We start from the raw sequence: 13956 nt of genomic DNA, 5'->3' as shown, positions 1-13956 counted from the left end.
TGACTATATGCCAAATTTGTGCCCCAGCCCCCTCACTGTTGAGTCCCTATGTCCCTGAAGCTCCCTGGCTCCTTTTCTAAGATGACACTTGTAAGACCCGTTCCTACCAGCTGGCTGGCTGAGCTGTTCAGACAGTGCTGCTAATAATGCCAAAATGACAGTTTCCAGGTCTAGGTGAGCCCTTGAGGCATCTTGACTTAGTGGCCTGGCTGCTCTGGACAGGGAGGTTCCTGTGGCTTTGTAGTGCCTGGTGTCCTCTGCACAGGTTCTGGGGGCTGTGTGCCCTCCCTGGACTCAGCTTGATTAAGGTCCATGGGCAGGTGATATACATGTAACAGGTGACTGTGTGAACTGTAGGCGTCTGTAGTATGCGGTGCTTTGGCAGATGCTTCATTTCTGAGAGCAGCTGCAGTGGAGAGTTAGTGGTCTGTGGGAGGAGGGGTTTCCACTGGGGTATATTTTTAAGCTTTTACTGAATAACCATGTCTGTGATTTATTTCTCAAGCCTTTTTCAGAGTGTCCCATCTGGGTGTGTTTAACAGCTGGAACTGGTAGAATGGGTGATCAAATAGAGGTTCTGAAATGGGGCGTTAATGTTCTTTTTAGAATGACATCATATGAAATAATCATCAGAAGCATCGCTCCTTGTCAGTTATCAGCTGCTTAAATCTGATTGTCTTCCCTACCTATGAGCTGTTCCATATATGTATTTATGGCAAGGATGTTTATCTGTACCCATGAGGCAAATCTACACATGAGCCCAGCATTGGCGTTACCCATAAAAAATTCTTTCCGCCCCAAAGGAAATTCCACCAGCCCGAGGATGGGCAATGTCCAAGGGAACACAGATGTGGCCTTGGTTCTCTGGTGGCTGACAAAGGAAGGGATGAGGGCTGCACAGGTTGAGGCTCGTGAGCTGCTGCCCTCCCCCAGTGGCCAGACCACTGAACGGATGCAGTACAGAAGCTGTTATTCTGGATACTTCTGCAGAAACCTTTTCCTCCCTGCCCTGGAATTGAATGGGGGGAGGAAGGTGTGGACTGTTTGATGTTACACCACTGAAGGGGACAATGCTACTCCTTTTGCTTGACGCCTCTCAGATATTCATGTGATTTTTCTGGCCAAGTTTAGGAAACTGATTTATTCAGCCTGATGCACTCCCCTGTGGGAACAAGAGCCCCCAGAGTGCAGGTGGGCGCCTCCACTTTGGTCTTCATTCCAACTCCTCTCTTGTGGAACCTCTCTGCTAAGAAGTGAGCCCAAAAGGCCTTCTGAGCCACGCTCAGAGAGGAGGAGGAGGTGGTTAGAGTCTTGTTTTAGCCAGCTGGCAGTTTACTCTACAGCTCTTCAAGCCTGCACCAAATCTTTGCAATTGGGGTCAGTAATTTGATGGCTCTCACCATTTGACTGTCAACATTTTCTCCCTTTCTTATTTCTGAAGAAAGCTTTCGAATTTAGATTATACGGTATTGGCACAGTCTGCCCTTTTGGGTAAGAAGCTGAGAGGGAAGGCTGCTTCCAGTAACAAGGAAACTCACACAAAGGTAGTCAGTAGCAGACTCTTAACAGCACCATCCCTGTGTGGGCTTGAATCACCACCTTTCCGGATAATAGCTACAGGATTAGCACATGGCTGCAAAGCCACTCGCCAGTAGGACACTTGCCCTCTGCCAGCATCAGTGCAGGATACTCACCAGACTGCATGCTGGGTAAAGCCTTCACAGCTGAGTGGTGTGGAGTAGCAGAAGTGTGCTGTGCCCATAACCCAGTGGTCAACGGATGAAAATGGTTCTCTGCCAGCTGTAGAGACTTTGAAGATACCAGCCTGGCCCACTTCTGCTGCAAGTCTGCATCAAAAACTTTGACTGGGGTGTGCAATTTGATTGTTTTGGCAATTTTACCCTCCACCTCGTCTTTCTTTTAATTAATAAATGCAAAAGGATTGGCCCAGTGGGCTCTTTTGGGTAAGATCTTCTGGGTACCTTGACCTGGGGCTGTGGCAGGTCCTTTGGAACTGGAAGAACCTGGGTGGATTTGGTGAGATTGGTTTACATCTGTGTAAGGAGGATACGGGCTGTGGCACAAGGGAAGCTGGGGTGTGCAAGAAAACTGCTTGTGTGACTTCTTGCTGGCCACGCTGGCAACAGATGTGCTCTTTGTGACTGATTTGGTGCCATGTGGGGAGAACACCCAGTGCTGGGCTGTAAGCAGCCCTGTGTAGCAAAGGGGTGTTGCACCCCCATCCCCAGAAGAAGGGGACGCCTGCTGGAGGCCTCAGTGGGTGAGCCCAGAACACCTGTGCCCAGCCCACAGAGACTGACACAGGAGACAGGACATGCTCATGGCAGGACCCAGGGCTCATTAAAAGGGTGGCCTCTACGCCAAGCAGAGGAGCCTGGCTGAGGTCCTGGAATCAGGAGACAAAGACCATACACCCAGGTGGCTGATTGGCCAGAAGGGCCCACCTGCTGCTTTGACATGACCCCAGAGGTGGAGATGACCCTCCTGCTTACCTGCTACTCAGAGGTCCTGGACTGACCTGAGCTCTCTGCCCCTCTATGAAATCACTCCAGGGAAGGTCCTGATCTGCTGGCTGCCAGCTACCTGTGCATCCCAGACCGACCCAGGGGTCCAGGACCGGCCTGAGCCTACAGCTCTGCTGTCACTGCACTAGCCCAATGACGTAGGCATGCCCGACTTTCCAGACCTGATGGCGGCGACTTACCCAGACGACATAGAACTGCCCAACCTCCCAGATAACACGGCGTGGGACCTTGAGACAAGGGAGGTGGAGGTAGGAAGCAGCCGGGGGAACGCCCCATCAGAGCCCATGTCGATGTGTTTTGGGGGATCCCCACTGACCAGAGCTGGTGTGCCTGTGCCCCCTCCCCATCTCCTTTGCCTCTCCCAACCCAGAGTGCCTTGGTGGTGTGCTTGGGGCTGTACCCTGCCTCAGGGAAAACCCACTGGCAAACTGTTTGAACCGCTCCGCCCTGCCCCTGGCCCAGGGCTCTTATATTGTTTGGACTGCCCCGCCCTGCGAACAAGCTGCTGAGGCTGATTAAACGCCGCCCAGCCCTGCCCCAGGCCCAGGGCTTCTACACAGACTGGGTGTGTAGAGGCTGAGTCTGACTAAGGGACTGCCCTAGGGCTGGGGCTTCTACCTTGACTGCCCACCTGCAGCCCTGTTAAATGGGACTGGGGCCCATGGAGACTGTTGTCTGCCCAGAACCAGGCAGTGCCTTGATTTGGAGAGGTCTTGTGGCCTGCTCCACCCCAGAGGGGGGCACATGCCTGACCCAACCTCTACACCCAGTTTGAAGCAATTTGCCCTGGTTAGGCTCTCTCAGTTGTACCCAGAGTATCCTCCTCTCTTCCAGACACATGAAGAGAGAGAGAGATCCAGTGTATGGAGAGGTTCCTGGCCACCCTATCCCAGTGACCCCTGCCTGCCTTGGGGACAGGGGCTTCTCGGCCCAGGTTAGGGAGTGTCGGCTGGGAAATCTCGGCACAGCGAATTCAACACACTGCATGAGTCCAGGAAAGGTGGTATCATTGCACGTGGGCTCTCCCTGGGCCCTCTTCTCTGCAACAGTGAGGTCCTGGGTGTCCTCCTCACCCCGGCTGCCACCCTCAGCCACCCCCTCCCAGACAGCCACCCACCCAAAGCTCCTCCTTCACAGGCCAGCTCTGCGCTTTGGCTCTGCGGGGAGGAACCAAAGGTCACATGGCAGCTCCACCCAGGCGCAGCCAGTGTCTCCCAGGACAGGACAGAGCAGGCCCGGCTCAGGCAGTGCTGCTGCGTTAGGTCAGTGGGTTTATTGAGGACACAGGCACAGCTGACAGCAGGGTCACTGGAACAGCCTGGCCCAGAGCTCCTGGTGCAGGGCTGGGAGCGTCTCACCAGGGAAGAACTTCCCCTTCCCAGTTCCCAAAGGCCCCATTGTCCTTCTCGCAGAGCGTGGAGAGCACGTGCAGCATCCCTCGGACACTCGCCTCCGCCGTCAGTAGAGCCTGCGGGGGGAAAGCAGAGTTAGGGGGGAGCCTGCCCTGGGACTGACTCAGGACACCAGGGGCCCACAGGCAGGGTCCAGCTGGCATTCCCTTGAATTGTCCCACACCCGAGTGGCATGAATTTTCTCATGTGTGTCGAGGTGAGGGGGTGCAACACGCAGCTGACGTGTGACTCCTCCCCTTCACCCTGGTGCACATAACACAATTCATGTGGTGGGAGTGCGGCCAAGGGGTCTGAGTGGGGGATGGGCTCTGGGCTGGGACAGAGGGTTGGGGTACAGAAGTGTGAGGGCTCTGGCTGGGAATTTGGGCTTTAGGGAGATGCCAGACATTAGAGATTTGGGCTGCCGGAAGGGAGCTCTGAGTGTGGAAGATGCTCAGGACTGGGGGTGGGTGTGAGGATGGGGGTCCAGGCTCTGAGGTGGGGTGCTGGAGTGGGTTTAGGCTGTGGGTTGGGAGTGGGCTGTAGAAGGGGTCCAGGGTCATGGCTGGGAGTTGGGCTTTTGGGTACATGAGGATACTGGGTGGAGATCACAGATATCACCCCCATGGAAGTACCTGCGAGCTGGTGCGCATGACGACCAGCTCCCCCTCTCCGGCTCCTCACAGCAGCAGCTCTGCTCACCTTCACTCTGGGATGCCAGCAGCTTGAGGAACCAAGCAAGCGGCAGCAGGAGGTTGGAAGCCCAGGGCACAGCACTGAATCCCTGAGGGCATCTGAGTGGGACACGATCCCTCCGTGCAGGGCAGAGGTGGAGGGCAGGATGGGTTCCAGCGCAACCATTAACCATACAATGAACATCTGCCACAACATGTGGCAACCACTGGCCTCTCCCAGTGAGATCGCTAACTGGTCAGAGCCGGAATTCCCCATGTGTGTCTGCACAGCACCAGGGTGGATAGCGACAATCAGGATCCCGTCTCCGCCGTACCCCAAGGCCTGGCACTTGGTGAGCATGTTCAGAGCAGCCTGTGGGCGAGATGCCATGAGCAGAGACAGCAGAGTGTGGGGGAGGGAATGAGCCCTGTAGGAAATGACTTGCCCTTCCGAGGGGAGGGACGGGAAAGGCTGACAAGGAAGTGAGGTGGCATTAATTTTAATTTTGTCTTTCCACGTGCAGAACAAATGTTATGTCCACTGAGACATGTGTGGAGGGGCACCGCCAATAAAAACACATGCTGCCGGCTGTGTGTGCTCTGCTAATCAGCTGAGCAGCATTTGACTTACTCCTGGATGGCCACTCCAGCACTCAGCTTATGGGAAGCACTCGTGAGAACAAAACACTCCTGTGGGCTGCACTCTCTCATGCTCTCAGTGATGACAGCAACCCACAGAAATGCGGGTATAGCTGCCCTTTGATAAGCCACTGATGCTGAGGCCTCCAGTGAGCTGTGACAGGTGAGCACACCTGAGAGCCGTGCTGAGGCTGCTCTCAGTTATGCAGGGTCTGGTCGGTTAGGGAAAAGTGGCAATGTGACATTGATGCGCCTTTTGGTTTTCCCATAACTTTTCCAGATGCAGTGAGGATCAGGCCCCCCTTCAGTTGAACTGGGGATGGTCTCTAAATGGGGTATGTCCACCCTTAGAAAGGGGTAGATTTAAAAGCTCCTCAGTGACCCTTCCCTGAGCTAACACTGGCTCGACTGGCGCTGAGCTGCACCCAGCCCATCACTGCATGGGGATTTCTCTGGCGGGAGACAGGCACAACAGAAAGTTCCTCACCGGATGGGAGCTCTGATATAAAGATGTGAGCTTCCACGGCTGTAAGTGGTGTTGTACGCAGGGGAGGGAGAAAATGGCAGTGGGTGAAATAAGACTATCATACTTCCCCTTTATAAAGCTATGGTATCCCCACATCTTGAGTACTGTGTGCAGATGTGGTCTCCTCACCTCACAAAAGATATATTGGCATTAGAAAAGGTTCAGAAAAAGGCAACTAAAATGATAAAGGGTTTGGAAGGGGTCCCACATGAGGAGAGGCAACAGAGACTGGGACTTTTCAGTCTACAAAAGAGGAGAGTGAGGGGCGATATGATAGAGGAAGATACAATCATGAATGGAGTGGAGAAAGTGGACACAGAAAAGTTATTTACTTGTTCCCATACTAAAAGAAGGAGAGGACACCAAATGAAATTAATGGGTAGCAGGTTCAAAACTAATAGAAGAAAGTTTTTCTTCACACAGAGCACAGTCAACCTGTGGACTCCTTTCCAGAGGAGGCTGTGAAGGCCAGGACTTGAACACAATTTAAAAAAGAGCTTGATAAATATTTGGAGGTTAGGTCCATAGATGGCTATTAGCAAGGGGTAAGGGATGGTGCCCCTGGCCTTTTGTCGAAGGCGGGAGACCCATGGCAGGAGACAAATCGCTTGACCATTGTCTTCAGTTCACCTCCTCTGGGGCACCCGGCACTGGCTACTTTCGGCAGACAGGATACTGGGCGAGATGGACCTTTGCTCTGACCCAGTATGGCCGTTCTTATGTTCACCTTATAGACTGGGTAAGGGCAGCTATGTTCTTATGTTATTTCTTAACAGCCTTTCTGTGGGCACTGCTGAGCAGGGACCCCAGGGTCTCCAGGGTGGGTCAGCCACATGGACACCTGCCTCAGGCCCTGTGGCTGGTGCTGCAGACTGATCTATTGCTCTCAGTGTCAGAGAGAAGGGAGTGTGACATTCAACCCCACAGGCAAGTGTCTGCCCCTTTGCCAGCTGTGCACAGCCCAGCTCATCCCAGCTGCTGGGAGAGACCACAGCCCCTGAGCCAGCCTGAGGGACAGGCCCTTCTCTCAGAGGTAGCTGCCCACGTGAGTGGCTGCAGCTGAGCCAGGGCTGCCCCCAACCTTGTCCCCATGTCTGGCTGGGGTGCTGCACCCCGGCTGTGTTTGGAGCCCTGCTCACCCCAGGAAGCCACAGTGCAGGGAACAGGAGTGAGAGTAGCACTGCCGGGCCAAATCTGCCCGTCCTGTGTCCCTGGCACACCAGTGAGTTGCAGAAAGGTTCCTGGCAGGGTTGACTTTGGGACATATGAAAAACATGCAACAGGAGAAGATGAGGTGGCCGAGTGGTTAAGGTGATAGACTGCTAATCCATTGTGCTCTGCACGCATGGGTTCAAATCCCATCCTCATCGCATCTTTCTTTGTTGATTTCCAGCCTTATATTGGGATGCTACTTCCACCACAGCTGAGCCTGCTGCCTCCAAGCACAGGACGCCTCTGTGAGGCTGAGCTGAGCTCTGGCTGGCAGAGGTGGGGGTGGCATAATTTCATTTGCCCTGAAAGTGCCAAGCCTGACTCCAGTGTCAGCTCCACTCACCTCTGCCCCCTGCAGTGCTGCTGCCTGGAGTTAAGCAGGGCCCCAAACACAACCAGGGGTGTAGTTCCCTGGCAAGGAGGGGGCAGCCCTGACTCAGCTGAGGTCAGGCACAGGTGCAGCTGCCTCTGAGTTAATTGCTGGTTCCCCAAGGCTTGATGCAGTGCTCTGGTCTCTCCCAGCTCCTTGGCTGGGCAGTGCACATCTGGGAAAAGAGCAGATACTTGCCCGGGGGCAGAATGTTTCTCTGCCCCTGACAGCAATAGATCCAGCCACAGGGCCTGGGGCAGGTCTCCATTCAACTGTCCCCCCCTGAGCCAGCCCTGAGTTCTTCTGTGCTTCTCAGCAGCTGGGGAAAAGCCTCTTTGGGACATATCTCCTGCCCCACAGCTGAAAGGAGTGCAAAGGAGCTGCTGAGTTCAGCTCCCAGGGGTGCCCGGCTGCTACCTTCTGGAGCACCTGGTGTTGGCCCTGACAGGACATGGGGCTGGAGGGACCTTTGTTCTGACTCACAATGGATGTTCTGAAGGTTCACATGCTGGTGACAGGCCAGTGCTCCAGGCCCTCCTGGACACTCCTGTCCTTGTGGGAAAGGAGCAGCTCTGGGCTTTCAGGTCAAACTGCACATGGCGGCTGCCACACTGTGGGGTGGGTCTTGCAGTGCTGCTGAGGGCGGCTTTGTGTGCTGTGTCTGAGACTGGAACCCCCAAGTCCCTTTGGGGTAATGACTGCAGCAGGACAGGTCAGTGTCCGGGCCCCAAAGCAGCCAGACCCACTGAAATGCCGGAGAGTCCAGGGAAACACTTCCCTACCTCTGGGCTGTTTTCACCGGCTTAACTCCCTTCCAGAATTGACCTGAGTGAGACGCTGATAGGGCCACTTCTCAGCCCCAGCCAGGGCACTCAGCCACTAGCACACCCAGGTGCCGCTCTCAGAGCTGGGGCAGCTGGGTTTGGCTTGTGCTGCAGGGCTGTAAAATGCCAGGGGAGTCACTTTCCTTGAGTGCTCCTTCCTGCCCCATCTCCCCCTGCCCACTCCCAGACATCGCTCCCAACCCTTGTTGCTACTCGCGCCAACTGGCCAGAGGGGCACATTTGTCTGAAGCCCCCAGAGCTCATTTTTCTTTTCTTTGCTTTTCCAGTTACCAGTCTGGAAAGAAGTCATGGAGATGCAAAGATTGGCAAGCTTGGTGGTGATTGGGTGGGAATATCTGGCTGAGGGAGGCCACAACAGCCTTGGCTGGGAGGTCACAGAGGCTCTGGCCACACTAGCCTCTTGTTTGAGAGGGGCTGTGGTAATGAGCCACGTCGCCAGATGCTAATGAGGCACTGCCGTGAACATGCAGCACCTCATTAACAGAATGGCAGCCGCTCTTGCTTTGAAAGTGCTGGTTTCAGAATACACACTGTGAGTGTAATAGGGGACCCTTCAAAACACTCCCCTGGATTTCAAAAGCCCCTTCTTCCCAAACAGCAACTCGTACAGCAGAGGAAGCTTGAACTCAGAACGTTTCTTTGCAATATTGGCCCCAAGCCATTGCACTACTGAAAGACGAGCAGCTCACCGCTTTGTACACCTCAGAGCTCAGCTCAGTCACTGCCAAGGCTGGATCAACAGCTCATAGGCCCTCACCGCTGCATGGCTTTTTTGGGGGTGGCAGCCAAAAAGGAAGAGGAAATACACTGACCACCTATGGTTAGACTGCAGGTGTATCTCAAAGTAACTGGCACAATTTGTGCATTGCCAATTGCATGGTTCATCTGGAAATACCTTATTTGAAATGTGGGCCAATTGCAAAGGTTCCATTCGCCCTCTCTGCAGGAGGGGGAGCAGAACCAGAGTAGAGCACTGAAATGTCTGTACCTCTGTGGCCCTAAATAGCAGCTGCAGTCTAACCATCTCAAGGAAGCAAGCTGCAGGATCATCAAAAGTGCCAGATAGAAAAATTACTGCCACTGACTGCAAACTCAGCAGCATCTGATTGATTGGTGGGTGTCCTTCAGCAGGTTCTTTTTGCAGTGATTGATGATGCTCCAAGCAGATGAGAGAGAGGTGCCCCACACATGCTGGTAATCTGTCTCCCTAAGTGGCTGTAGCTCTGTTAGGCTGTGTCTACACGTGCCCCAAACTTCGAAATGGCCATGCAAATGGCCATTTCGAAGTTTACTAATGAAGCGCTGAAATGTATATTCAGCGCTTCATTAGCATGCGGGCGGCAGCGGCGCTTCGAAATTGACGAGCCTTGCCGCCGCGCGGCGCGTCCAGACGAGGCTCCTTTTCGAAAGGATGCCACCTTCTTCAAAGTCCCCTTATTCCCATGAGCTCATGAGCTGGGGAAAACAGTGTTTGTCCTGCAGGAGGGTGAAGATGAATGAATCCAAGGGGCACTCTTTGTGTGGTGGTATAGTTCAGAGGTAGACTGTCTAAATACAGTTTAAGAGATTTTTGTTCAAATCTAAAGACCTCCCTTTCCCATCACATTCTGCATTTCTATTCTATGTGTGTTTGTCATATGGAGATGAGCCCTCAACATTTGCTACTGCCAATGCATATAACCCCAGCAAGCCCTTCCCTCAGCTGACAAGAGAGAGTGATATGAACAAAGAGGTGCTCACTGAGAGTCTATAAAATGTATCCCATTCAGCCACATGTATCTGCGCACTTTTAAATGTGTGTGAATTCCGAGCCAGGGTTATTGTACCCTCCCTCACCCAGATATTCCTCGACAATCACCTCCAGCCTTTCCAGTCTCTGCTTCTCCCTTACTTCTCTCCAGGCTGGTTACTTTAAAGGAGTAATGAACCTGTCTAGTGTCTCTGGGCTTAGCAGAAAGAAGGGCAGGGATTGATGTCTGGGGGAGGACAGCAGCAGAGATGGGGCAGGAAGCAGTGTCCTGAGAGGAGAAAGAGTTGGAGGGTGGCAAGCGCTGCAGGGTGCCAGCCTAAAAAGAGTTACAGGAGCTGAGAAAAAAACCAAAAGACAGGTCCTATGGTGTAATGGGCAGCACTCAGGACTCTGAATCCTGTGATCTGAGTTTAAATCTCAGTGGGACCTTCTGTTTGTTCAGTGTAAATCTCTTCTGGATCTGTAAATCAAGGGGGACTCTTCATGCATGTGAGTGATGATTTCTTCCTCCTGGTTGATGAATGAGGCCCCCTGGAGCTGGGTCTCTTGTTGGGCTGGTTCACTAATATACCTGCAATAAGTTCAGCCTCAAGAACACAGCAGCCCTTCTAGGAATTCAGGAGGACCTGTGGCTGGTGCTGCAAATAGATGCATTGCTGTCAAGGCCAGAGAGAGGGGAGTGCCACATTCATTTCCCCAGGGCGGCAAATGTCTGCACCTTCCCCAGCTCTGCACTGCACAGCCCAGCCCAGCAGCTGGGAGAAACCAGAGCCCCTGAGGCAGCCTTGGGGAAAGGACCTTCCCTCCCAGGCAGATTCCTGTGCCCCTGTCTGCAGCTGAGTCACAGCTGTCCTTTCCCCTCTGCCTGGCTGAGACATCACACTCCCCAGGTGTGTTTGGGGCCCTGCTTAGCAGGGGGGAGTGCGGCACTTTTGAGCTGACATCAGAGGTAGGTTGGCCCCTGCCATGGAAAATTAAAGCTTCCCCCTCCAGCCTCATGCAGTTACCTTGTGCTTGGAGTCTGCCCAGCAGAGGAGCTGGAACCGACCAGGGTCGGGGACGGGGTGTGCACAAAGCAGGAGCCACAGAAGAGACTTCAGTAGGAAAGGAAGCAGAGAGGCTAAACAATAACGGGATTTGAATGCAGTGTGCAGAGTACAACACATTAGCAATCCTTTTCCTTTTCCCCTCAGCCACCTCACCTGAGTGGTGCCTGGGCTTTTGAAACATCCCAAGGTGAGCACTGCCAGGAACCTTTCTGCCACTCCCAGGCTGGCTGGGGACACCCGAGGGGCAGGTGTGGCTGTTTAAAGAGCCCCCCTGTGCTATTGTGCACTTGTTTGCTCCTCCCCTGGGCTCACCTTGTCCCGCAGACACACACTCAGTGGGCACCTGTGCTGAGCTAATGTCCCTGCAGCTGCCTGGCCTGGGCCTCTGCCTCGGGTGCTGTAGGGCAACCGACAACAGGGAGAGAGAATTGGCCTCATCTGGGCTCTGGCCTGTGCAGCTCCACTATCCCTCTACAACCATTTCCAGTAATATCATTGACACCCCAGACTCCAATCCTGTCCCTGGGCGCACACACACCACATGGCAGTGAGTGTGTCGGGGAAGCTGGGCTTGCCTTGGCTGAATGCATTGGCCCAGAGCCCCCTTAATCAAGCCATGAGTGAGGCAGGCTAACACCAGCACCACTGCCATGGGTCAGAAGGTGGCCTTGTGAGTAAAGAGACAAGACATTCACAGAGTGACACTTGAGAGGCTGAGGGTTCAGAGCCAGTGCAGCCAACTGAAGCGGGAGGTGTAGGAAGGAGTCCAGGGAGGAGCTGTGAGAGCTGGGAGGGGAAAGCCCAGTTGTGCTGGGAGTAGGGTCCCTCCGGGGCTGGAACCAGAAGGAGGATGGGCCTAGCTTCCCCCACCAGCCACTGAGGTCATGGTGTAGACCAGGCCTGTGGCAGGGAATGAGAAGACTGCAGGGCCACTGTGGGAGAGACAGAGAATTGAAGGACTTGGTCCCAGGAGGGGGGAAATGCCAAGTTATCCAGACAAGTGCTGAGTCAAAAGCTGGACCTTTGCAGCTTCTGCCAGTGAGAGGTGCTGCCACAGCAAACGGGACAGGTGTCGTCACAGCAGGGGCCACATCTTGAGCAACTGAAGGGAAGAAAAACACACACAAGGACACCAGCCCCCACTTGGCCTGACACACTGTCAGAGAAAGGCAGAAGAAGGGCTAGTTTGGGCTTGGGAACCCTGGAGCTTTCTCATCCTGAGCAAGAAGCGCACCCTGAGACCACCCTCAGAAAAGAAGCTCTGGGGGCTCTTCAGGACCACGTTTCAGCAAAGAGCCAGTAGCTGATAAAAACAACAAGAAGTCCTTTGGCGCCTCACAGACGAGCAGCTATTTAGGAGCAGATGCTTCCGTGGGTTTCATCAGTCCTACTGATAAGTCCTATGTCAAACTTCAGGACTACCACTGTGCAGATGTAACTTTGTGTGCCTGAGCCCCAGCCATGAGGCAGCTGCAGGAACGCTGTCGCCTCTGGAATGAGTTCAGTGGGTCAGAAGAGCTCATTCAGCCCGAGGGGAATTGGCTCAAGTGGCAGAGCGCTTGCTCAGCACGAGAGAGACAGTAGCACTGATGCCCACGTTCTCCAGGGGGAGGTGTGTTTTTATTCCCTCTTCTCCAAGGCAGTGTCAGGCCAGGGGCTAAGTGCTTCTAGTGCCTCCTTCCTCTTCCCACTTGGTAGCCCCCCACCAAAACAAGCCCACGCAGGGCAGAAAGCTGCTGGTCCCGGCCCTCCGAAATACGATTCAAACCCATCAGGGTTTTTAGAGACACGTCACTTCTTAGTTAATATTTCAGGAGGAAAAATATCACGAGCATTGAAATTCTTTCCCAGAACGGCCATTCCCATTGCATGGAGCACCAGTGCTCCACAGAACAGCCTGGGAATGACTGGCTGAGAATCAGCACACGGGATCATTTCCAGGGCAGAAGGCAATATGCCGCCTCTATGATAGACCCAACCTGGAAAGCAGCGTATGGAAACTGGAAACACAGAAATGATCCAGGCGCACGGACAGTGCAGACAGAATGCCTGTCCACACTGGAGCTGGGGACGTGAGCTGGCTGGCTTATGTCGGTGGACAGCAGCAGCCTGGAGCTCTTTGCTGCCTTTTGACTCTGTGCAGGTGAGAAAGGACAACTTGTTTCAGCCACAGAGGAGGGTGGGGAGAAAAGAAGAGCTTTGCAAAGACATGGGCCAAGTCATCCCTCCCACCCACCCCATATGCTGTGGCTGGAAGCAGCTCCTGTCCCTCTCCTCCCACACACATTACAAAAATTGCTGCTGGGCATATTCTGATGGGAACCCTGACAGAAATCTGGGGTGGGCGTGTGACCCTGCAGGCTGCGTTCTGCTGGAATCCAACTGAACTTGCTCAAACTTGAGAAATTTTACAAGGTGTCCCGTATTCAGCAAATGGAAATATGGTCACTCTAAGGAAAGTGCTGCCTTGGATTTTGGAAAAGACCCCTTGCCGAGAACCCGACCTTGCCTCGTGCAACAGTGTAAGATCTACTCCAGCTCTAGCAGGACTGGGTACAGGCACCTAACTGATTGTCATCACCTCTACAAATGCACATCTACATCCTTAGCCATTCAGAGGCTTGCCCTCTACTTTGGTGCCAAAATTAACAAGCCATAGAACTCTACAGCAAAATCCTGACCTCCAACCACTCGCTGCTCCAATCTTTCACCCACTCCCATTTTCTTCCTCCTCTTCATACAGCACCACTGACAGCTGTGGAATGGGGATCATGATTGCAGTGACTCCTCGCTCAGGGGATGATCAGTACAAGGGTGCTGCCCTCCTGCACAGTAAGGCAGCCAACACTTGAATGGTTCTGCACCAAAATTTTAGTAACTAGCAACCAAACCAACCCACCTGCTCACCAAGACAGGAGGGGTAACTTAGAGACAAATAAGGTCTGGCTTATTCC

General features: G+C 53.8%; 2 non-coding genes across 2 annotated transcripts; both read left to right on the top strand.

Moving 5' to 3' along the window:
- Positions 1-7064: 7064 nt before the first annotated feature.
- Positions 7065-7146, top strand: TRNAS-GCU (transfer RNA serine (anticodon GCU)). The gene has a single exon. It is a non-coding gene; the product is annotated as a tRNA-Ser (tRNA).
- A 3164-nt stretch (positions 7147-10310) lies between these two features.
- On the top strand, positions 10311-10382 carry TRNAQ-CUG (transfer RNA glutamine (anticodon CUG)). The gene has a single exon. It is a non-coding gene; the product is annotated as a tRNA-Gln (tRNA).
- Positions 10383-13956: the final 3574 nt, after the last annotated feature.

This window comes from Carettochelys insculpta, unplaced genomic scaffold (genome assembly GCF_033958435.1).
Source record: "Carettochelys insculpta isolate YL-2023 unplaced genomic scaffold, ASM3395843v1 scaffold_0035, whole genome shotgun sequence".
Classification (NCBI taxonomy): domain Eukaryota; kingdom Metazoa; phylum Chordata; order Testudines; family Carettochelyidae; genus Carettochelys; species Carettochelys insculpta.
This window is presented reverse-complemented; position numbering and strand designations above follow the sequence as displayed.